The 25,300-nt window shown below is 40.6% G+C and overlaps 1 long non-coding RNA gene across 1 annotated transcript; it reads left to right on the top strand.

The window, feature by feature from the left end:
* The first annotated feature begins 20,122 nt into the window (after positions 1 to 20,122).
* Positions 20,123 to 22,599, top strand: LOC122031987. The gene is made up of 3 exons (XR_006125911.1): positions 20,123 to 20,687; positions 21,353 to 21,419; positions 22,444 to 22,599. It is a non-coding gene; the product is annotated as an uncharacterized LOC122031987 (long non-coding RNA).
* Positions 22,600 to 25,300: the final 2,701 nt, after the last annotated feature.

Below are 25,300 nucleotides of genomic sequence, written 5' to 3'. Positions count from 1 at the left end.
TCTTCTGAGGATCTACTGAAATACCTTGGCTCAACACCATGTGTCCCAGAAAACCAAGTGAGGTTAGCCAAAATGTACATTTGCTGAACTTCGCATACAGTTGTTGTCGTCGAAGAGTCTCCAAGACTATGCGAAGGTGCTGCGCATGTTCCTCCTGGAACGTGAATAGATCAATATGTCATCGATAAACACAATCACAAACTGATCTAAATACTTCAAAAAGATACGGTTCATCAAATCCATAAATACAGCAGGAGCATTGGTAAGCCCAAATGGCATTACCAAAAACTCGTAATGTCCGTATCTGGTGCAGAATGCTGTCTTCTGAATATCAGAATCTCTGACTCTCAGCTGATGATATCCAGACCGCAGATCAATCTTAGAATACACTGATGTATCTCTAAACTGATCAAATAAATCCTCAATCTGTGGCAAGGGGTTCTTATTTCTGATAGTCACTGCATTCAGCTGCCTATAATCGATGCACAACCTCAGAGTACCATCCTTCTTCTTGACGAATAGTACAGGAGAACACTAAGGTGGAATACCGTGGGGATCTCCACAAGGACACCGAAAAGCTCCTGCCCGTGCATGCCATATGCAGCTTTTGCAGGAGGAGTTGTCCTCTGCTGACGATGTGAAGATTGGGCTTTCGACCTGCTTTGCTGAGTCCCAGACTGACTAAATGGTCCTCCCGAAACCGAAACTCCGGAAGCTACATGCTGAGCCTTCAGCAAACAGTCTCGACTCAAATGTCCAGGCAGTTTGCAATAATAGCAAACTGACTATCCCAGAGTACATGCAGAGATGATGTGATCTCGGGACCCGCATCGGGTGCAATGAGAGTCACCGGTGGACTGTTTTCGGTTCTGCTAAGAAGACCGGGAACATCCTAATGAAGATCGTCCTGACTTCTGGGGTCGTCCATATGACCCAAAAGTACCTTGACCCGTCTGAGTGTGACTATTCTACTGCTTCCCAGTAGTCTGTGGCTGCTGGATCTGTCCGGAAGTCCGATCAATCTGCTTCCTCTTCTTGTCTGCATTCACTCTCTGATGAGCAGACTCAATCATAAGCGCACTATCCAGTGCCTCTGTGTATGATACTATACCAAGACCGGCAATCTTCACCTGAAGATGCCCGTCTAGTCCCTGGACAAACTGGAGCATATATACGAGATCTGTCTTCGGTAACCAACTCAGGACAGAATCTGGCCAACCGATTAAATTCGACATTATGCTCCATCATTAAGCAGTTATTCTACCAAAGACTCAGAAAATCCTGCTGACGTGTCATCTGATACGTCCGGAGAAATACTGACTTTCGAATGTCTCCCTAAATCTCGTCCAAGTAATATGCTGCTCGCTTATAATCGAGCACTACGTATCCCACCAGATCTCTGCCTCATCTCGTACCTCAAGTATGCAGTAATAGGCACGACTGGAGGGGGTGCCGAGTATACTGAAGGTGATACCACTGGTGGTACAGTCGAGATAGATACCTCTGAAGTCGGAACCGTCGGGGTCTTATAATCCGACGTGCATATAATATCCTGACGAGTTTGTCCCTAACGGACAAGCTCGACCCGAGCAGATCTCTCCGGAGACTATCTCCGGAGAATCTATCGGCCTCTTACGTGGATGACCATGTCTCAGTATCGGAACACGCGTATGTACCATATCTGTAACAAAATGTTACCCAGATATCACTACAGGTATAAAAACTGAAAAATTACCTCGTTTACCTATTTGTCGTCTGGAGATGTCCTGTCGCTGCATAGCCCCATAAAGAACCTCGTCAAAATACCTCAGAATTCCGAATCGAGAAAATCGACAGAAATCCGTACAAATTCGAAATATCGAAATGAACTCGTAAACTCCATAACACAAGAAACAAGTATCAGAAATCCGCTCTGATACCAAAAATAATGTCACGCCCCAGGTAGTCCCTGTCCGAAGAAATTTCGACAGCATCTCCCATGTACGGGTGACAATATGAATCCAGAATACATATATCTCTATACCTCGGCCACACACGGCCGGAATAATACAATACAAATAAGAAACAATCCACGGAGTTATATTCAACATTTCCACACAGATATAATATGAACAATCCACGCAGTTATATAAAGAAAGAATAATATAGAATCCTCGAAGATATATGTAAACATCTTACTCCACCACAACAAAGAAAAACAAAATCCACGAAGTAATGAAAATACATCCGCGGCGAAAAACCAAAAGTAGTAAACCCAAGTGTTCGATATAAAGTCCACAATACAAACCCACATCACAAGTATATAAGATGCAAAAACAAAACAGATCCTGACAATAGGAAAGCCTCGCGATAAAGGGGCTAGCGACTGAAATCTCTCCTGACGGCCTCAACATGAAAAATAGTAACAACGGGGTGAGTTCAAAGAACTCAGCAGGTAATCCATCCTATGGTACAGTACACTAAACCATAGAGTCTATAGTACAGTTTCCTAATAGTACAATCTACGGTACAGTCTCCTAACAGTATAACAGATATGCATAGCTGAAATAAACTGTAATAATCAGCAATAGGCATAAAGTACAGTCTATAGCAAGAATAATAAGAAGATGCATAACTGAAATAAACTGTACTCACCTGCGAGGCTTGGGCAAATGACTGTGGACATACACAGACAAAGATAGTCAGAGCAAATAAGCATGTATCCTGTATGCATGTCAATCATATGCAATCACCAAAATGCATCAATCATAAAGAATGCAATCCGTGCATATGATGCAATATGACAAGGTCACCCCTGTCAACCAGTCAGCCATCTCACACACAATGGTGAAACCGAGTGGGTAGGGCTGTGTCACCGTGCACTCTGCCATCACTGCCCCTGAAGAGTGACCGAGTGGACGGGATGCTGTCGGAGTACACCTATCCTCCTACCTCAAACATAGTGAGGGAGCGCAATGCTCTCATCTCCCGGTACGCGATGACGGGGAGGGATCCCGGCTGCAACCCCGCTGTATCGTGCTACCCATGAGCACCCCGGCGGTGCACCACCGAGCAACCTGCCATACACACCCTGAGTGCTGTGCCACTACCCATGCAGTGGTCACGCTGTGTGCAGTCCCTCATGTAGCCGGCCGACGAGCTCAACAATAATGGAGTCATCAATCGCCCAGCATGCAATCATGCAATATGGTGTGTGCGGCTACAGTATATCATACCTGAACATATCCTCCTCCATATATGTGCGTGCCAAAAAGGTAAACACATATCACTATAACCATGATATTAGCAGCATAGATCCAACAACATATGACAAGTATCTACAGCAACTGATCCAGTGGAAAATAACACTAAATGTATCTATCCATCTCCATAACATACATAAACATAGCAAAAGATAAAAGTATCCAGTTCTAAAGTAAAGCAACTAACAGAATAAGCATGTGATAGGTATCAACTAAGCTAAGACCAGGGAAGAAATAAATCTACCATCTATCACTAGTAATTATATATAAACTATACATATCATAAGACAGTATCAAAAGATAAGTCAAAGGGTACCCGCCTTAAATAGAAGGTACAATCACGCCAAATCCAACGTCGAGATGCCCGTCTCGAATCAAAGTCCTGTGTCAAACAATATATATATTTTATTTAGCTAAATCCAAATGAATAGCTAAATAAAATCTCTAAAATTAAATTAGGGCAAAACCCTAATCAACACAACCTCAATCTACATAATTAAATCTAACGGTCAATTAGGGTTAGTTACCTAATCCCTAATCACCAATAGATTAGAAATCTAAACTTAGATTAAATCTAATAGTTGACTAGGGTTAAGTGTCTTAACCCTAATTATTCCATTTGATTAATCTAAGCAATTAAATCTAATCACAATCAACATAACCCTAATTCAAATCTACGCATGATCAACAACTAATTACACTAATCATGTATCAATTCCTTGTTCCTTACCTCAATCCCAGCTACTGGAGAAAGTGCTGCCGGAACAAAGAATACCTCACAGTAAACGGAACTCACCTCACTGATCGGATCAAGAGAAGAGATCAACAAGCAGATCACTGATCTCAAATCAAGCAATCCAAGTCACCAATCAACCCTTCAAGCCTCTGCCCAACAACTCAATTGATCCCATCATCATCAACCGAAACCTAAATCAACCACGAGAAGATGAGGATCAAGGATAGAGTATCGGTAACAGAGAAGAAGACCTAAGCTTACCTCAATCGATTGTCTCCAGAAGGTATCACCCAAACCGATTCAACTTGAGGATACACGGATCATTCTGTGAACCACTCAAGAAGGAGGAAACGAAGGGTTAATCGATCGAAGATAATGCACACCAAGCCCTCCACCGTGCCCTAGCCACCTAGCCATTGTCGCTTGTGCGCAAGAACCGGCCGAGGAAACAATTGCTCCTCGATGGCGTCGCTCGATCCAATCTGAGATGGATCACACTGTAAGCAGCACGATGAGAGCTAAGGGGAGGTCTATCGGTTGGGAGATGACACGAATCAAGCCTCCGTCGTGCCCTAGGTACCGTGCCATCGACGTCCGGCCGTCGAATCCACCGAACAACAACCCTCGGCCGAAGATGACCTGAAGCCCGCTGGTTCCCGTTGAGCTCCGGTGACGTGCTCCACCAACCTCGGCGTCGATTCGTCCATAAGAGGGGTAGCGAGAAGAAGAAGAGGGAAAGAAGGAGATCAGCTTCAAGCAGAGGGGAGATCGGGGGAGGAGGAGGAGAAGTCGGGGAAGAAGTGAGGGATCGGGTTGGGTTCAGCGTGTGAGGAGGAAATAAGAAGAGGAATTTATATAATCCAACATTTCCTCTCTTAAATGGGTATCCCAAACAGGCTTTATCCGCGCCCGAAATTGATCCCCTCAAAACCCATCGTACGAGCTCAGAAAAATTCCCAGAAAATTTCTAAAATTCTGGAAAAATTCTATAAGGATATTTTCCAAATAACCCTATTAATTAAAATTTCTGGGATCTCACATCGGCAGCTCGTTCTCCGGACTAGGTCAGAGAGGGCTCGGTAGCTCGTTCTCTCGAGCAGATGAAGTCGGAGAGGGCTCGGTAGCTCGTTCTCCGAACTAGGTCAGAGAGGGCTCGGTAGCTCGTTCTCTGGACCAGACATGGAAGTCGGAGAGGGCTCGGTAGCTCGTTTCTCCATACTAGGTCAGAGAAGGCTCGGTAGCTCGTTCTCTAGACCGGGAAGGCTTTAGGATTTAGGGCTGGGAAGCTCTAAGGCATTGGATAGGTCTGGTGACCGATCCTGTGATACTCAGGTTTATCTGATCGGTCTGGTGATCGATCAGTAACCAAACAGTGGTTCGCTGTAGGTTATCTGATCGGTCCACAGACTGATCAGAGATCGATCAGGAATCGGCAACCCCTCACTGTGAAGACTTGGGATCGGTCTGGGGACCGATCAGACTAGGGCCTGATCGGTCCACAGACCAATCAGGAATGTCCTAGACCGATCAGGCTATGGCCTGATCGGTCCCGGCCTAGCCGTTGAGTCACAACGGCTAGATTTCTGTGTCTTCTTTCTTCGCAGGTTCAGGTTATAAAAGAGGTTGGAGGGCCTCTACAGAAAAGGTTCTTACTTCTTCCTCACTCTTGCGATCTGAGCTTTGCTGAGCTCCCTATTCCTGAAGCTTCGTGTGAGCTTCCCTCGACTGGGTGATCAGCTGCTGTTGACATCGTGAAGTTGCTGCTTCATCGAACTCCTGTCGACGAGAAGGCAAGCAAAGTGTTTTTATATTTATATTGTTCTTGTTTTCTTTCTCTATTGGTTGTACTCCATTCTTGCTATTGCAAGAGAGATTGTGGCGAGATTTCTCCATCCAGAAGGAGTTCATATTAGCTGGTTATCCGGGGTCTCATCCACCGACGGATTGATAGGCTTCGTTAGATCATCGTGTTTGAGGATTGATCTTCTCCACTTTAGTTTCTACATTGTATTTTCGCTGCGCTAACCTAAATTGTAGGAAGAAACGATAATTTGAGGTCGGCTATTCACACCCCCCTCTCTAGCCGCATTCGAAGGTCCTAACACTTCCAACCTTCCTTGACTGAGCTGAGGTCCTTCCAGAGTTGCAGGCATATAATGTAACTGAGGCTTGTCTCCATATTGTATTGGATGTGGCTGAGGTGCTTTGAGCTTGTTAGGGCATTCTTTAGCCATGTGTCCTTCCTGCCCACATGAATAACATCCAGTCTTACCCAAAAGACAGGCTCCTGGATGTTTTCTCCCACATTTAGGATAGAAAGGGAGCTTGGTCTGCTTGTTTGCTGATCTTCCCTTCTGGTTACCTCCTGAGTTCCACTGTTTTCTCTTGTGACCCTTGTCCTTCGAGTTCTGATTACTTGATTGGGGTTTCTGGCTCCCCACTGTCTTGTCTTTAATCTTGACTGACTTGTGTTGCGCTCGTTGTGCTTTGATGCTGTTCAGATAATGCTCAGCGACTAATGCTCTGCTGACCAGCTCTTCGCCAGTCTGGGGCTGGTGAGTTCCACTACTCACATTAAGTGCTATCACTAGTCTTAGCATCCTGAGCATCAGTCTGACTCGTTCCTTCTCCGTACTTACTAGCTCTGGGCAGAGACGAGTTAGCCTGTTGAACCACTTGACTGCTTCTTCTACTGACAGATCACCTTGTCTGAATTCCATAAACTCATCATAGTGCTTATTGGTGATCCGCTGGCGAAAGAATTCTTCATAGAACTCTTGTCTCGAAGTTATCCCAGCTCATCTGATTAACTGCTCTCTTGCTCTTCACTCTCTCCCACCACATACTGGCATCTCTAGATAAGCAGAAAGAAGGACACTTGACCTTCTCGACTTCTGGCCAGTCAAGAAGCTCCATGGTGCTCTCTAGTGTCTTGAACCATGCCTGAGCATCCCAAGGATCAGTCGTGCCTGAGAAACTTTCTGGCTTCAACTTCAGCCACTGTATCATATATGTTTCTTGTCTTCTAGGTGTTGTGGGGACTTCCAGGGCGGCTGGTGGAACATCAGTCACCACTGGAGTCTCCACATTGATTGTTGGAGGAGTGAGAGGGACTGGCTACTGATTCGCCATCAGATTGACGATCACTTGTTGCTGCTCCGCCACTTGTCTCTGGAGTTGAGCAACAACTTCAGAGAGATTTTGTTCAGCTGTTCTGGGCTCTTCGTTCTCCTGTGCTCGGCCCTCAGTATGAGCGGTATGGGAACGTCCTCTTCTTGACATCTAGTTATGCAGGGAACAACTTAAAATCGTCCCTACGCTTTCTAGACATTTATACATATGTAAACAAAAGAAAACAAGAACTTTCATCTTACTTAAGCATATCTAAGCAAATACTCTATACTGCAAATAATAAGGAAAAACATAAAAGAAAACTTAAATACTTTCTTACTTGAAGACGACAAGGATGGTGCTGATGTGTGATGCTGGAGAATGGAATTGCTCTGATACCAACTATAACAACCCAACCTCCTTACTACTCTCTAGAGGTGGACGCTACTTAACTAACTACTAACTCTACTTAAGTAATAATGCTTATGCTAATAACAGCAATGCTTAAGATTTTCGGAAAAGAAATCTGAACTAAAACATTTCTAATGAACATGCAGGAATAAAATTTTCTACCTAACAGAAATTCCAGCAGTGATATATACGTTTCTTACCCTATATAAGAAAAGGTTGTTTGCGAGCATATCTGACTGCAATCTATTAGCTACTGAAACAATTTAAGCTACAAATAGCATGCCATTTATAGCAACTACAACATTTTAGAATTGGGACTAAAATGAGCATGCAATTTATCTCTAAGTAAGCAACAAAAGAAACATCTGCATTTACATGCTTATAAACTCCACCACAACACTCAAATAATCTATTCCCAGCAGCCCAGAAAATAAATTCCAGTCGAACTTCAAATTCCAGCAACCTAGAAAGCTTTCCAGCAAAACAAAAATGCAAGATTAATTCATTTCCAGTAATACCGAAAACCAATTCCAGCAATGCAAATAGCTCAAATCCAGTCAAAACAAAAAAACCAATTTTAGCAACTTTCAAAGTTTTCAGCAACATTGAAAACAGCAACTCAATCATCTACTATATCCTAGTCACAAGAATTTGCATGCACACTTCTTTATTTCTCTAGCAAATTAAAGGAATGAATCTAATTAAGTAAACTCTTAGCAAGTCCCAAGTCTTCCATAGTTCAGCCATCACACATCGTCAAGCATCTCCTTGTCGCCTTCCTTTATATCACTTTCCCTTTTCCTTTATCTGTAGTAAGAGGAAATGCAAACTATAAGCAAATGCTTAGTAAGCGCTGTCTAACTCACAAAAACTCGAATGTGCATGTCTACAAGATGTAACGCCCGCCCCTTTAATACCACTCCTGCCTAGTGAGGGCAGGGTTACTTTCCTTATCCTTAGACTTAGTAACTTAAACATGCACACATACATACAGCGGAAGCATATCTATGTTTCTAAGCATAGAGTAACATAGTAAGCATATGTATAAGAAATAACATGGTTCAACTTAAATAGTCATAGTATTCATTTCTAACTCATGCATAGAGAATCATAAAAGACATCACATAACATAACATATTATTGTAAGTTCACTTAAGCAGGTTATTTTGTTTCTTTAGCCAAGTCGCCATCACACATCTCTTGCCCCTTCCTGCTGCTCCTCTAGTTTCTCCATTCTTTACCTTTATCTGTGGTACAAGGAAAAGTATCTGTAAGCACTCAAGGCTTAGTGAGATCCTTTCCTACTCACAAAAACCAACGTATCATGCAACATCATCATATCATACATTATAGAGTAATTGATGCTCATATCATCATGTAATTAAAACATATCAAATCATGGCATGAATCTCAGTAATGACATAAGGTAAAGTAAACAACATATTATGGCCTAAATCTTATCATGGTACAAGTAACATCCTATCATAGCATAAATCACATCATAACATAAGAAATCATTATATCATGGTATAAATCATATCATAACATGGAGGTACTATCATGACATAAGAAAATCATCATATCATGGCATAGATCCTATCATAGCATGGAGGTACTATCATAACATAAGAAAATCATCATATCATGGTATAGATCATATCATAACATAAGTGTACATTATAGCATAAGTGAAAACATCATGACATTTCTTTTCATAACATCAAGGCATCATATCATAGCATATCTTGTAAGCATTACTTTTCATCATATCGTGAGCATGGATGCAAGATGTCCTTTAAAACATGGGAAATGTAAATGTCATGTGCAATATGCTTTTCAATACATGATTTATGTCATGTGTGAGATGTCTTAAAACAATATCATATAGTACTTGAAAATAATCTCAACATGAAAGGGGCCCAGCTTAGTACCACATACATACATAATGCGCGCATCCTAAGTAGACCCAAGGTAGCTAGTCTTGAACCTACTAGGAAACTAGGCCCATAGCTCGACCTAGGGGCGCATGAGGAGCCCACCCTTTTGGTACAAGCCATTCAAAGTAAAATACATGCCATATCATATCTCTATCGTTTCATAACATATTCATGTCGTTCATAGCATATCTTATTCATGTCAATCATAGCATATCATGTTCATGTCATTCATAGCATATCATGTTCATGTCATTCATGGAATTTCATATTCATGTCATTCATAGCATATCATATTCATGTCATTCATAGCATATTTCATTCATGTCATTCATGGCATATCATGTTCATATCATTCATGTCATTCATAAGGTATGCATAAATGGGCACATAGCCATGCATACTTGGGCACATAGCCATCATACTTGTCTTGGGCACATAGCCATCATATTTGGGCACATAGCCATTTAGATATCATTCTCATGCATAGTTCATAAACATATTCAAATGAACAATATAACACAAAAAGAAAACATAATCATGCATGGATCACAAGTTAACTTCTTCCAATTCAAGTCATGGCAAGGGAAGTACATATTGAGTCATAACTTAGTCTAAATTCTCAACCCACTAAGGGTGGCCGAAACATGCATAGGCTCATTTAGGTTTCATGAAATCATACAAGCATATGAACCCACATTCATTTCCATACATTTAACATAAGGAACATCATAAGCATATGTGATTTAGGTTCTATGCTTCCTAGGGTTTTAAACCCACCTTGGCCGAAACATACAAGGTCCAAACTTGGTTACAAATAGCATGTAAGCATGTGAATCTAAATAAATTTTCCATGCATTTATCCTAGGCATTCACATGAGCATATTAGGTTAAAGTTCAAGCTTCCTAAGTTCACCAAGTGTAAGTGGCCGAATGCTACAAAGCATGGATTCTAAACATATGAGTACCCTATAAATTTCATAGCATATCATGGAGAGGGACATAAACATGTTAGGGTTGAATTTAGGCTTGCCTAAGCCCTACATTTCATGGTGGCTGAATGTTCAACATGTGAAAAAAACATAACCCTAAGCAACATGAAATCTCAAGTGCATAATGTTATCTTCATATCTTTTCATAATGTAAAACATAAGCAAGCTAGATTTGAGGTTGAGCCTCATTAAGGTATTAAATCCCTTAATGGCCGAAACCTTGTGATAGGGTCCTACTAGTTCTAAGCAACATACAAGTATGAAACATCAAGAGAACATTCACAACATCTAGTGGAAACTTCATACTTGATACCTCTTCTAGAATTTACAAGCATGTGAGTACCTTATGAATTTCATAGCATATCATGGGGAGGAACATAAATATGTTAGGGTTGAATTTAGGCTTGCCTAAGCCCTACATTTCATGGTGGCCGAATGTTTACCATGTAAAAACCTAACCCTAAGCAACATGAAATCTCAAGTGCATAATGTTATCTTCATATCTTTTCATAAGGTAAAACATAAGCAAGCTAGATTTGAGGTTTAGCCTCCTTAAGGTATTAAATCCCTTCATGGCTGAAACCTTGTGATAGGTTCCTACTAGTTCTAAGCAACTTACAAGTATAAACATCAAGGAAAATATTCATATAACATCACAGAAGAGATCATAGACAAGTTAGTTTTTAAATTGAGCTTCCCTAGGTTTTAAGCCTCTTCATGGCCGAACCCTAAGGTAGAGTATTACCTAACTCCAGGCCTTATACAAGCATGAAATATCAAAGTCATATTCATAACATATCATGAGGAAAACTTAAACATATTGGTTTTGGTTTTTAAGCTTCCATAAACTTTACAAGTATCATAACCGAAATTTCTAAGGGAAAACTCTAGGTTATAAAATTCATATAAACTCAACAAAAACCATATAACCACTCATACCACAGGTGAGGGGATACTCACATCCTCTTGCTTGGTCTTTTCCTAAGAGAAGGTACCCTTTTGTGAAAAGAAAGAAGAGAGCTCCTCCTCCTAGTGCTCCTTTGTGTTTTTCTTGCTTGTGAGAGGTAGATTTTGAGGGTTCCTTCTTGTGGTTTGGTTTTCTTAGGGAGAAAACCTTAGTTGGATTTTTGGGAAAGAAAAGAGGAGGCTCTAGGTCACGGCAAGATGAGGGAACGGAAGAAAAAATGAAGTCCCTTCTTGATTTTCCCTCTTATGCTAGGTGGAAGTAAGAAGCAAAAAGAGGCTTTGCTTTCCCCTCTTCTTAACTCATCTTTTATTCTCTTAATGATGAAGAAATGTCTTCATTCATCCCCCTACTTCCTCTCCTCTCCTTCTCTCTTGTCATCCACGAAAATGAAAAAGAGTGAGGAAGAAAAAAAAACAACTTGTCTTGCTTCTTAATCAAGAGAAGGAGGAAGAAAGCTACTTGATGTTTTCTTGCTTTCTTCTCTTAATCATGGTTTTATCTTTATCTACAATATCCATTCTCTATTTAACAATAACTCATGATGGTCTAGTGGTAATTCTATAATTCTTAGCTTATGAAGGTTCAAGGTTCAATCCTTGACCAATTCTTTTTATATATATATATATATATTTTTCTATCTTATCTTCTTTTATTCTAAAAGAAAACTTCACCTACTTAGTTTAAGAATTCATGGGTGCTACACAAGAAGAAACTAGAAACTGAATGCTCTAAAAGAAAACATATATAGCTGCTCATGTTAATCTAATAGCAAAGAAATAGCATTATAGTTCAATACTGCTCTTGCTCAAATCCATAGCAAAGGAATGGAAATAAGATTCTATACTGCTCATGCTCAAACCATAGCAAAAAAATGAAAATAGAAAATGAAATCTAATCATGCATATTCAATAGCAAAGGATCTAGAAAATCTGCTCGTGCTCTACTAATAGCAAAAATGAAAATTGCACATGCTCAAATAACAGCAAATGAAAACTGCACATGTACATCGATAGCAAAAGAAATCTGCACTTCTATTAGCAATAGAAAACTACTCATCTAATAGCAATAAGAAAACCTGCTTGTGCCCAACTAATAGCAAAATAAAAATCTGCTAAAGTTTAAAACTTATGTAAGGCTTGTTTCATTTGTTTCAAAAACTTATACTCTTATACTTTAAAATAATAATAAACTTCTCCTTGGGCACAGGCTTAGTACTATTGCACGCTCCCTAATGGAGACTGTGGTAGCTAGTCACCAGTCCTACGAGGGTAAAGACCTTGGTCTTACCAGGGCCAAGACCTTGGAATTGGTCACCTGGATTTGTTTAACGACAACCTTAAAAGTCGGGTACTAGCCTTGTAAAATACGGTGCCCAAAATAATAATTAATTAATAAGGTTATTTGACAAATAATCTTATTGGATTTTTCGAGAATTTTTAGAATTTTTCTGGGATTTAATTGGAGCTTGGATGATATATTTTGAAGGGATAAAACTATTGGATGCAGAGGAGGCCGGTTAGAAATACGGGAGCTAATTGAGGAATTAACTTAGGTTTTGATTTGATGAAACCTAAGTTCATATTATATAAAATAAAAACCTAATATTTCTTCCCCGACCCTTTCCTTTCTCCTTCCTCCGTGAATTCCTTTTCTCCCCTCTGCGCCGTCGGCATCTTCTCCTCATCGCCGCACAACCTCTCCCGATTCCCTTCCCTCGCGTTGTCTTCTCATCTCTCCCTCTCGCAACGGCGCGCCGCGCTGCCCTGATTCGTACCCGACCGCTGGCCAGGCCGACTTTCTCCTCCCTCTCCTCCCTCAACGTCAGCCTCGAGCAGGAGCCTAGCCGACCCGCTCATCGCTGGCCCCTTTGAGCAACCCTTTTCTTCCCCGACGCCGACACCACAGGAGCTAATCGCCGTCGGCTGAGCACCCCCTCTCCCCGGGGACACCAGAAGCACCGGGAATTAAGCATCCGAGTCATCTTGGTACCGTGCCCTAGCATCATCGCCAAGCAAATTCGGTGTTGATGTGCTTTTGGTGGCACCTTGGTCATTCAGTGTTTTGGAGCCCTCAATCGGTTGGTGATGAGAGGGCGGACTGGATCACTTCGCCAGACTTTATCTGGTTCTCTCCATCAGATCTAAAGCGGTGAGTTCCATTTCTTCATGGCTGCATCCGGATGCTTCATCAAGATACCCTAGATTTACAGATTGGATTAAGGTAAGCTCCGTTCAGTTTCAGTTGGATACATATCTGAATTCATTTTTTTTAATTTAAACTTGATTAACTAGTCGATAAAAAGGGGTTGAGTTTGGAATTGGATTTGAAAGGATTAGGTTGTGTTTAGTTGTAATCATGGGTTGATTTGAGTATTGTAACTGGTCTGTTCATGTGTGGTTGAAGGAAGTTTGATTCTAGATTTCGGATGGTGGATTGAATACAGTTATTTAGTCTATTTTGGTTGGTGGAATGCTTAAGGATATCTGATCTAATGTGGTTGTAATGGGTTATCATATTAGTGGTTCATTATGCTTGTGGTTGATACAATGGAGTGAATGATGAGCTAATGGATTTTAGAATGGCAAATGAAATTAACAAAGTAGGTTATTGTAGTTTGATTTCGATATGAAGTGGATTTGTAATTATGAAGGTTGGAAATGAATTAAGTGATTCCTGATGCTAGGTTGGGTTATAAATGTGTTACTATATACGAATTTTTATTGGAAGATGAAACAATCAGTTGATTGAGGATTATCGGATTATCATTAATTAGGGTTAATTAATGGTCATTTGGATTAGGGTTTTTCTCTATTAGTTTAGGTTTTGAAGTTGGGCTAATTGTTGTAGATGTGATTAGTTAAATCTATTCATTATGTGATTTGCAGGATGTTGGTTCGAGACGAGCGTCTCGATGTGGGAATGGTATTGGCACGATCTTCGCAGTTAAGGCAGGTACTTCTTGCTTTATCTCTTTAGTATTTTGATCCTAGTGCATGAGCTTTATGTTCAGATAGTTGCTGTATCTATCTTGACTCCACTCTTATTTTTTCTGCGTTTGATACTTCCACTCAATCTTTGAGCTACTAGTTTTCTGTATCTATACAGTCTCTCGTTGCTATCGATGATATTTAGCAGATACTATATTACTAGGTATCAGATACCAGATACCAGATGCCAGACATTAGATATTAGGTATTGGATATATAGACACCTGATACCATGTTTACATGTTTTGGTTGCTGTTTATTTACACACCTTACTAAGCATGCTGGCTTCATGTAGCATACCTGTTTCTGTTTATATATATATGATGACTGTTGCATTGTTCGCATCATGTCAATGCATGCATTGCCGACGACCCTGTCTCCCTTGTGGTTGAGGCGGTCGTTGGCCTGGGCCGCACGCTCGACCACTCATGGGTAGTGGTAGCTTGGAGCGTGCCGCATGTCCTGTCGTGCCCCCACTCGCACACTCATGGGTAGTGATTGCTGGAGACGCGGGCAGCAGGGACCCCCGTCGCAGACGTAGCTATTCAGCTACTATGCACCTCTCCATCCGGTCACTCGAGAGTAGTGGCGGCCTTTGGGTGGTACAGTTGTCATCGATCTGGCCTCTCGACCATACAGGGGTCATGGTGCAGAGAGGTGGGTGGGGTGACCATCCGTACATACGCTGTTATTATTATACCTGCTGATACTGCTGTTTCTTATGTTACTGTTGCTAGATTATGCTGCTGTTGTTTATTTATGCTATTATGCTTACATAGGTTGAGTTTTATACTTGTGATATGTGTTTAGACACTGACTTACTTACTGTTGACATGTATATACCTCACATAATACCATGTAGTTATGAGCAGTACTGTAGCAGGACTTTGCTACACTTTACCTTTTACTACTAGCCTAGGATATGGTTTCAGGTATGGACACTTATTATGTTATCACTGTAGTATCATCTATTTCCATACGAGATTGTATACCTTTGTATCTCTAGTTCTTAACTATACTCATGCACTATCTGTCTATTACCCGCTGAGTCTTTATACTCACCACCCCGTATATTGATAATTTCGCCAGGTAGCAGGTAAAGGATTTATGGAGTCGCCTGGAGAGCCTGTCCACCAGTACCACATCACATTCGAGGACGACCTTACGATTTTGGTATTTCTTACGCTATTTGTATTTTGGGTTTTGTACTTGTTTATGTATTTGTGTTCTCTTGTATTTGGTTTGTTATTTGTAACACCCCTAGAAAGCCTAGATAAGAAAATAAGGGTAATGAGAGTACGAATGAAAAGAAGATGTAAATATTCTATATTAAGATGGATTTAGATGATTAAAACTTTATGAAAGAAAAATAAAGTTGAGAATATAATCATCTATGCATGATTTAAAATGTATGGAATTAATGTAGACAAAAGGAAGAAATATGAGATAATATGTACATGTATGAAATATTTATGCATAATGCATAATATGGAAATATACGAATTATTATGTACAAAAGAAAATAAAATGTTAGAAGAGAGATTGAACCTTGGACCTCTTGTAAGGAACATGTATAGGATACCAAAGGGGATAGGAGAATTATTGATAAGAAGAGAAAGGACTAAGTAGTTAAGAATAAGAAAGGATTCTTTTTACTTAAAAGAAAAGGAAGTAAAAAGAAGTAAAAATATGCATAACCAAGTTTTGATCCTTGGTTCACTTGTGGATGCATGCATGTGTTAACCAAGTGGGATAGAAGAGGATATTGTAAGAGGAGAGATAGAAAATTTTATTAAAGGAGAGAAAAGAGAGAAATTAAGGGAAAGAAAAGAGAGAACTCAAAAGGCATCTCTCTAGAATATTCTTGTCATTTAAGGGGAGAAATGAATAGGGAGGATGAATCAAGTCAAGTTTCCTCCCCTCATCTTAGTATAAATAGGCATGGAGGGGGGACTTCAACTTCATCCTCAACCCACTCATCCTCCTCTCCTCCCTTTGTGCCGAGACCTCCCTCTCCCTCTCTTTTCTTCTTGTTGCCGAGCAACACAAGAGGAAGGAAGCTCCTCTTCCTTCTCACTCCCTCCCTCTTCTTCCTTTCTTGTTGTTGCCGAGCAACACAAAGAGGAAGAAGCCTCTTCTTCCTCCCCTCTCCACCAAAAGACCTAGCCACTCCTCTCCTCCATTGGTGCCGAGCAAACAAGCAAGGAAGAAAGGTCCCCAAGCAAGTTCTCAAACCTAGGAAACTTAAGCGAAGAAGGTAAGCTTCCCCTCACCTGTGGTACAAGGCTTTATATATATTTTTCAGATTTTATGAGGATTTTAAAACCTAGAAACAAGTTTGAGAAAATTCGGTTAAGAAGAGCTTCCGAGATCTAGTGAGGTGTAACTAAGTCTACACTACATGATAGATTTTCTATACCATGATATGTGATAGCATAGGAAATGCTATACATAATGAGAAAAGAATGAAATTTATGTTATGTATATGTCATGATATGTGATAGCATAGGAAATGCTATACATAATGAGAAAAGAATAAAATTTATGTTATGTATATGTCATGATGTGTGATAACATAGGAAAGCTATACATAATGAGAAAAGAATGAAATTTATGTTATGTATATGCCATGATATGTGTTAGCATAAGAAATGCTATACATAATGAGAAAAGAATGAAATTTATGTTATGTAAATGCCATGATATGTGATAGCATAGGAAATGCTATACATAATGAAAAGAAATGAAAAATGAAATGCATGAAAGATTGTTAGGGATATGATATGATAGTTATGCATGATAAATTATTTTTGTATGGTTTGTACCAAGGGTGGGCTCCGTAAACGCCCCGGGGTCGATGGAATAAGACTCGGGCCTCGTCAGAAATGGGCTTCTGAATGCCCTAGGTCGATGGAGTAAGACTCGGACCTAGTATGTATGTATGGTAGGGTTCAAGACTTGCTACCTTGGACCTACTTAAGAAGCGCGCGCATTATGTATGTGGTACAAACCGGGATCCCCTTAATGATGATATTAATTTCAAGTACTTATTAGTATAAGTTTTCAAATTCATGATGCATTGCCTACATATGTACTTGAATTATCTGATGATTAGATATAATGTCATGTGATAATATGATATTAATATGATACCCTTGTATGTTGTATGCTTATGATATTACGCATGATATTGATATACGATGATTTTCGGTTTCAGTGAGTAGGAAAGGAACTTACTGAGCCATGAGTGCTCATAGCTTACTTTCCTTGTACCGCAGATATGGGGGACGGATATTCGGAACGACGGAGCAGCAGGAGGAGCAGATAGTGATGTGTGTGGTGGTGGCTCGGCAAAGAACGATTCGGACAAATTAATATGATTAGTTATAGAATCAATATTTGAACAAATCAGAATATGTGATATTATGCTTAATAAATTAAATTCTTTAAAGTTTTTATTCTTCCGCTGTTATAGTAAAACATGTACGTAAGTAGTATAAGAACGTAGCGCCGCCTTTGGTTGGGTAAGAAGGGTGGGCGTTACATTATTATTGTGTCAAGCCGAGCCGACTCGCAGTTAGTTGTTTTATGTTTTGTGATCGTTATTTGTGATTTCCGCTGTGTTGATTTTAGTACAGCCGAGTGGGCTGATTATATAACTACGTGGTTGTGTTTATTTCTGTTCCAGCCTAGTGGGCTGATTATATAACTGCGTGGTTGTGTATATATATATTCCAGTCGTATGTGGCTGATGTATTTTGTATGTATGTATGCCTCATATTGTCACCCGTACTGGGGAGATGCTGCCGAAATTTTTCGGTAAGGACTCCTCTAGGGGCGTGACAATTTATTGATATCAGAGCCAGGTTTTATGAGGCCTATTTTCGTTTGGTTTTTCGTGATTTGGTTTCTCGATGTGACTTTTCGAGTTTTGGGACCAGGCAGCGACAGGATTCTCCAAGCTATAGGAGGTATGTTTGCATATTGTTATCTTACATTTCTGTTAGTGCATGCATAGTTGTTATGTTAGTTATGTTATGTATTAGTATGCTTTTGTTAGTACATGTCCAGTTGTTTGTAGAATATATCAAATGTGTTGGGTCAATCGCTGATCACGGTTGACCCTACTAGAGATCAAGGAATACAGTCTCATAGGACTTCTTTTACCATACCACTAGTGTTATTAATTTTTGTTATCACTAGTTTAGTAGTGGTTAGTCTCTGCTAAATATCATATTGCTTCGGTTCGTGGAGAACCAATTTACTTGTATTGCCTTGGTTCGTAGAGAACCGATTTACTCTTAATGACTTGGGTAGTAGTGGATTGATTTATCCTAGTTGGTTCGGTTTGTAGAGGACCAGTTTACTCTTGTTACGGTTAGTAGAGGACCGATCTACCTTGGTTGACTTGATCAGTAGAAGATTGATCCGTTCTTGTCTGTGTAGATGCTAGAGTACTGAGTTAATTTTATTAGTTCGGTAGTAAGAGACCGACTCACTTTATTTTATAGAGATTCTGATCCTCGGGTTATGTGTGCTGGTTAGATGACCTAAAAGTTACATTTGAGTTCATGACTTGTACAGACGAAGAATTGACTGAGTTAGCTGCATACTATTGCTAGCTTGACTAGTCTGTAGATGATTGAGGTATCCTATCCTATGGAGACTTTGACCATGAACTGCATGTACCTGGTAGGATAACCTTGAGGGTACATTTGGATAGATGACCCCCACTGACGTGGAAAAGTGTGGAGCTAGTTGCTTAACACTTACGAGATACAACCGTTATAGGGTGTATGAATTGGTAAGTACATTCAGATACTAGAGTGCAGTTGGGAGCATGTTATGATGGGTTTTGTTGTGTGATTACTCAGGGCAGGGTGAGGCTATGATGCGTTGGGGTAATCATTGTTGGGTTGGCGAATTTGCTCCCTAGTTATCGATTTGTAGGATGGATTCGTTAGACCGATTAGCTGGGTTATACTGTAGAGAGATCACCAGACTTTAGGGTATATCTCGGAGTATTGTACCAGATGGAGATTTGTGAATCATATCGTAGTTCCAGTAGTGTTTACAGTAGGCTACGAGTATTGAGCTTTATTATGATATAGCTTTCCACCCTCGGACAGATGGATAGTTTGAGCGCCCTATATAGATGTTTGAGGATTTATTGATAGTGTGTATTATGGATTTTAGAGGTAGTTGATTTACTCACAGTTGGCCAGACAACAGTGAGAAAGTAGTAGAAGTAGGGTGAGCTCATAACCCACAGAGTCAACCATTACAGTTGGAGATTTATTCATGATACTTGGATGGAGTAGTTTATGAGTATGTTGTTGGTTGTTACCATAAGATGATGATCTCTGAGTTTAGCAGTAAATTTAGGGATCAAATTTTTATTAGTAGGGGAGAATGTAAAATACGATGCCCAAAATAATAATTAATTAATAAGGTTATTTGACAAATAATCTTATTGAATTTTTCGGGAATTTTTAGAATTTTTCTAGGATTTAATTGGAGCTTGGATGATATATTTTGAGGGGATAAAACTATTGGATGCGGAGGAGGCCGGTTAGAAATACGGGATTTAATTGAGGAATGAACTTAGGATGCGGAGGAGGCCGGTTAGAAATACGGGATTTAATTGAGGAATGAACTTAGGTTTTGATTTGACGAAACCTAAGTTTATATAAAATAAAAACCTAATATTTCTTCCCCGACCCTTTCCTTTCTGAATTCCCTCCTCTGCGCCGTCGGCATCTTCTCCTCATCGCCGCACAACCTCTCCCGATTCCCTTCCCTCGCGTTGTCTTCTCATCTCTCCCTCTCGCAACGGCGCACCGCGCTACCCTGATTCGCACCCGACCGCTGGCCAGGCCGACTTTCTCCTCCCTCTCCTCCCTCAACGTCGGCCTCGAGCAGGAGCCTAGCCGACCCGCCCATCGCTGGCCCCTTTGAGCAACCCTTTTCTTCCCCCACGCCGACACCACGGGAGCTAATCGCCGTCGGCTGAGCACCCCCTCTCCCCGCGGACACCAGAAGCGCCGAAAATTGAGCATCCGAGTCATCTTGGTACCGTGCCCTAGCTTCATCGCCAAGCAGATTCGGTGTTGATGTGCTTTTGGTGGCACCTTGGTCATTCAGTGTTTTGGAGCACTCAATCGGTTGGTGATGAGAGGGCGGACTGGATCACTTCGCCAGACTTTATCTGGTTCTCTCCATCAGATCTAAAGTGGTGAGTTCCATTTCTTCATGGCTGCATTCGGATGCTTCATCAAGCTACCCTAGATTTGCAGATTGGATTATGGTAAGCTCCGTTCTGTTTCAGTTGGATACATATCTGAATTCATTTTTTTTATTTAAACTTGATTAACTAGTCGATAAAAAGGGGTTGAGTTTGGAATTGGAATTTGAAAGGATTAGGTTGTGTTTAGTTGTAATCATGGGTTGATTTGAGTATTGTAACCGGTTTGTTCATGTGTGGTTGAAGGAAGTTTGATTCTAGATTTCGGATGGTGGATTGAATACGGTTATTTAGTCTATTTTTGTTGGTGGAATGCTTAAGGATATCTGATCCAATGTGGTTGTAATAGGTTATCATATTAGTGGTTCATTATGCTTGTGGTTGATACAATGGAGTGAATGATGAGCTAATGGATTTTAGAATGGTAAATGAAATTAGCAAAGTAGGTTATTGTAGTTTGATTTTGATATGAAGTGGATTTGTAATTAAGAAGGTTGGAAATGAATTAAGTGATTCCTGATGCTAGGTTGGGTTATAAATGTGTTACTATATACGAATTTTTATTGGAAGATGAAACAATCAGTTGATTGAGGATTATCGGATTATCATTAATTAGGGTTAATTAATGGTCATTTGGATTAGGGTTTTTCCCTATTAGTTTAGGTTTTGAAGTTGGGCTAATTGTTGTAGATGTGATTAGTTAAATCTATTCATTATGTGATTTGCAGGATGTTGGTTCGAGACGAGCGTCTCGATGTGGGAATGGTATTGGCACGATCTTCGCAGTTAAGGCGGGTACTTCTTGCTTTATTTCTTTAGTATTTTGATCCTAGTGCATGAGCTTTATGTTCAGATAGTTGCTGTATCTATTTTGACTCCACTCATATTTTTCCTGCGTTTGATACTTTCACTCAATCTTTGAGCTACACATTTTCTGTATCTATACAGTCAACGTTGCTATCGATGATATTTAGCAGATACTATATTACTAGGTATCAGATACCAGATACAAGATGCCAGACATTAGATATTAGGTATTGGATATATAGACACCTGATACCATGTTTACTTGTTTTGGTTGCTGTTTATTTACACACCTTACTAAGCGTCTTCACGTAGCATATTCGCTTATATATATATGACGATCGCATTGTTCGTGATCATGTCAACGACGATCGCCGACCCCCTCCTGTGGTCGAGGCGGTCGTTGGCCGCACGCCGACCACCGTGGGTAGTGGTAGCTTGAGCGTGCCGCACGTGTCGTGCCCCACCGCACACCCGTGGGTAGTGATCACGAGACGCGGCAGGGGACCCCGTCGCAGACGTAGCTATTCACCACTACGCACTCTCCATCCGGCCACCGAGAGTAGCCGGCCTTTGGGTGGTTGTCGATCCGGCCTCTCGACCACACAGGGCAGAGAGGTGGGTGGGGTGACCATCCGTATACCGTTATTATTATACCACGACATCTGCTTTATGTTGCTAGATTATGCATTGTTGTTTATTTACGTTATGCTTACATAGTTGAGTTTTATACTTGTGATATGTGTTTGAATCGACTTACTTATCGTTGACATGTATATACCTCACATAATACCATGTAGTTATGAGCAGTCTTTGCTACACTTTACCTTTTACTACTAGCCTAGGATATGGTTTCAGGTATGGACACTTATTATGTTATCACTGTAGTATCATCTATTTCCATACGAGATTGTATACCTTTGTATCTCTAGTTCTTAACTATACTCATGCACTATCTGTCTATTACCCGCTGAGTCTTTATACTCACCACCCCGTATATTGATAATTTCGCCAGGTAGCAGGTAAAGGGTTTATGGAGTCACCTGGAGAGCCTGTCCGCCAGGCCCATGTCACATTCGAGGACGACCTTACGATTTTGATATTTCTTACGCTATTTGTATTTTGGGTTTTGTACTTGTTTATGTATTTGTGTTCTCTTGTATTTGGTTTGTTATTATTGTGTCAAGCCGAGCCGGCTCGCAGTTAGTTGTTTTATGTTTTGTGATCGTTATTTGTGATTTCCGCTGTGTTGATTTTAGTACAGCCGAGTGGGCTGATTATATAACTGCGTGGTTGTGTTTATTTCTGTTCCAGCCTAGTGGGCTGATTATATAACTGCGTGGTTGTGTATATATATATTCCAGTCGTATGTGGCTGATGTATTTTGTATGTCTATATGCCTCAGATTGTCACCCGTACTGGGGAGATGTTGTCGAAATTTTTCGGTAAGGACTCCTCTGGGGGCGTGACAAGCCTTTTTAAAATAAAATACTTGTTATCTTTAATATTCTTATAATAAAATATCTTGGCATTTCTTTGAGCACTTGGTGTGCTGCTGATCCCAATTCTTAAACTTTAGGGATACTATCAAGACCTTGGTCTTTTCTTACTTATAACTACTCGTAATCCTCAAAAAGGGTTTAATGGAACACATGCTTTAAATTAAAGATCTATTTCTGCTCATTAAGGAAGTAGAAAACTTCAAATCTACATCCTAAAAGTAAAGGACTGCATATTCATGACATGCATGTTGTTTGTGAGATCTCGGAAAATTTAAATAAATAGGGTTAATTCAGAAATAGCCTTATAAAATTTTTCTGGAATTTTTAGAAATTTTCTAGGAATTTTTCGGAGCTCGTATGGAGGGTTTTGTGGGGATCGATCGGCGTGCACGGATAAAGCCTGTTTGGGATATCCATTTATGTGAGGAAATGTTTTATTATATAATTCTTTTTTTTCTTATATTTCCTCCTTCCCCTAAAAATGCCGACCCGACTTCCCCCTCCTTCCCCGATCTCCCCTTTCTTCTTCTCTGTTCTCTCCCTCTCTCGCGGATGAAGCAAGCCGAGAGTTCCAGCGATCTCCCTCTGCCGACATCGACACCCTAAGATCAGATCCGACTAGTGTTCCTCCTCTCCAGGCCATCTTCGGTCCAGCGGTCACTTCTTCGGTGGTTCCTGCGGCCGATCGTCGGCGGCGTCGTGGCTAGGGCACGGTGAGGTGTTGGATTTCGCTTCGTCTCCAACCGGTAGGACTTCCCTCTCCTCTCCTCGCACTACTTACAGTGCGATCCACTTCTTTATTGGTCGGATTGGATCGAGTGACGCCACCGAGCAGCGATCTTGGAGGTAAGGCATCGCCGGATCTTTGGTGGATTCAAAGGTTCGTTAGGTTAGAGTTCTTCCGACATTGATTCTTCTTATGCTAGTATTTCCTCTTGAGCAGATCTTACACCTCCTATTCTTGTGGTGGATTGGGAGATTCGGTTGATGATGGTGGCGTTCTTGAGCTGTCGGGCAGAGGCTTGAAGGGTGTTGTTTGATCTATGGTTCTATGGTATGATCCACTAATTGATCCATGATCTTCAATCTTAATCTGATCAATGAATTCCAGCTTAATTCATTGCTTGATCCGATTGATTCCAGTGAGGACCTGTTCTGTGGAATTCAATTTGTGTGCTGTGGATTGCTTTATGATCCAGCAACATATGGTTTCAACAACAACTCGATTAGAGCAGCGAGGTCCTGCTGATGTGGTGTTGGAAGGGTCATCATGAAGTGATTTCTAGCAGCATCCCTTGATCCAGCAATCCATAGGGGTTGTGAATTGAGGTATGTGTAGGGATTTTGATACATGATGTGAATGTATTGGATTAGGCTTATGTGTAGGTATTTGATCCGGGTTGTAGATTATAGTATAATTGTGATTGCATGATGATGTGTAGATTTGAATTAGGGTTATGTTGATTGTGATTAGATTTAATTGCTTAGATTAAATTAATGGAATGATTAGGGTTAAGACAATTAACCCTAGTCAACTATTGGATTTAATCTAAGATTGGATTTCTAATCTAATTGGTGATTAGGGATTAAGTAACTAACCCTAATTGACCGTTAGATTTAATTAGGTAGGTTAAGATTGTATTTATTAGGGTTTTGCCCTAATTTAGTTTTAGGGATTTTATTAAGCTATTTATTTGGATTTAGCTAAATAAAATATATATATTGTTTGTTTGTTTGACACAGGACTCTGATTCGAGACAGACATCTCGACGTTGGATTTGGCGTGATTGTACCTTCTATTTGAGGCGGGTACCCTTTGACTGATCTTTTGATACTGTCTTATGATATGTGTAGTTTATATATAATTACTAGTGGTAGATGGTAGATTTATCTCTTCCTTGGTCTTAGCTTAGTTGATACCTATCACATGCTTCTTCTGTTAGTTGCTTTACTTTAGAACTGGATGCTTTTATCTTTTGCCATGTATATATATGTTTATGGAGATGGATAGGTACATTTAGTGTTACTTTCCACTGGATTAGTTGTTGTAGGTACTTGTTATATGTTGTTGGATTTATGTTGCTTATATCTCTGTTATATATGTGTTTACCTTTTTGGCACCTACGCATATGGAGGATATGACATATTGTAGCCGCACGCACCATATTGCATGATTGCATCTTTGGGCGATCGACGACTCCATTATTGTTGAGCTCGTTGGCGGCCACACGAGGGCTGCACACGGTGCATGTATAGTGGCACAGACTCGTGGTGTGTATGGCGGTTGCTCGGTGGTGCACCGGGGTGCTCATGGGTAGCACGATACAACGGGGTTACAGCTCCCTCCCGTCATTGTGTACCGGAGATGAG

This window comes from Zingiber officinale, chromosome 11A (assembly GCF_018446385.1).
Source record: "Zingiber officinale cultivar Zhangliang chromosome 11A, Zo_v1.1, whole genome shotgun sequence".
NCBI lineage: Eukaryota > Viridiplantae > Streptophyta > Magnoliopsida > Zingiberales > Zingiberaceae > Zingiber > Zingiber officinale.
The sequence above is the reverse complement of the archived record's forward strand: the minus strand, read 5'-3'. Positions and strand labels throughout refer to the sequence as shown.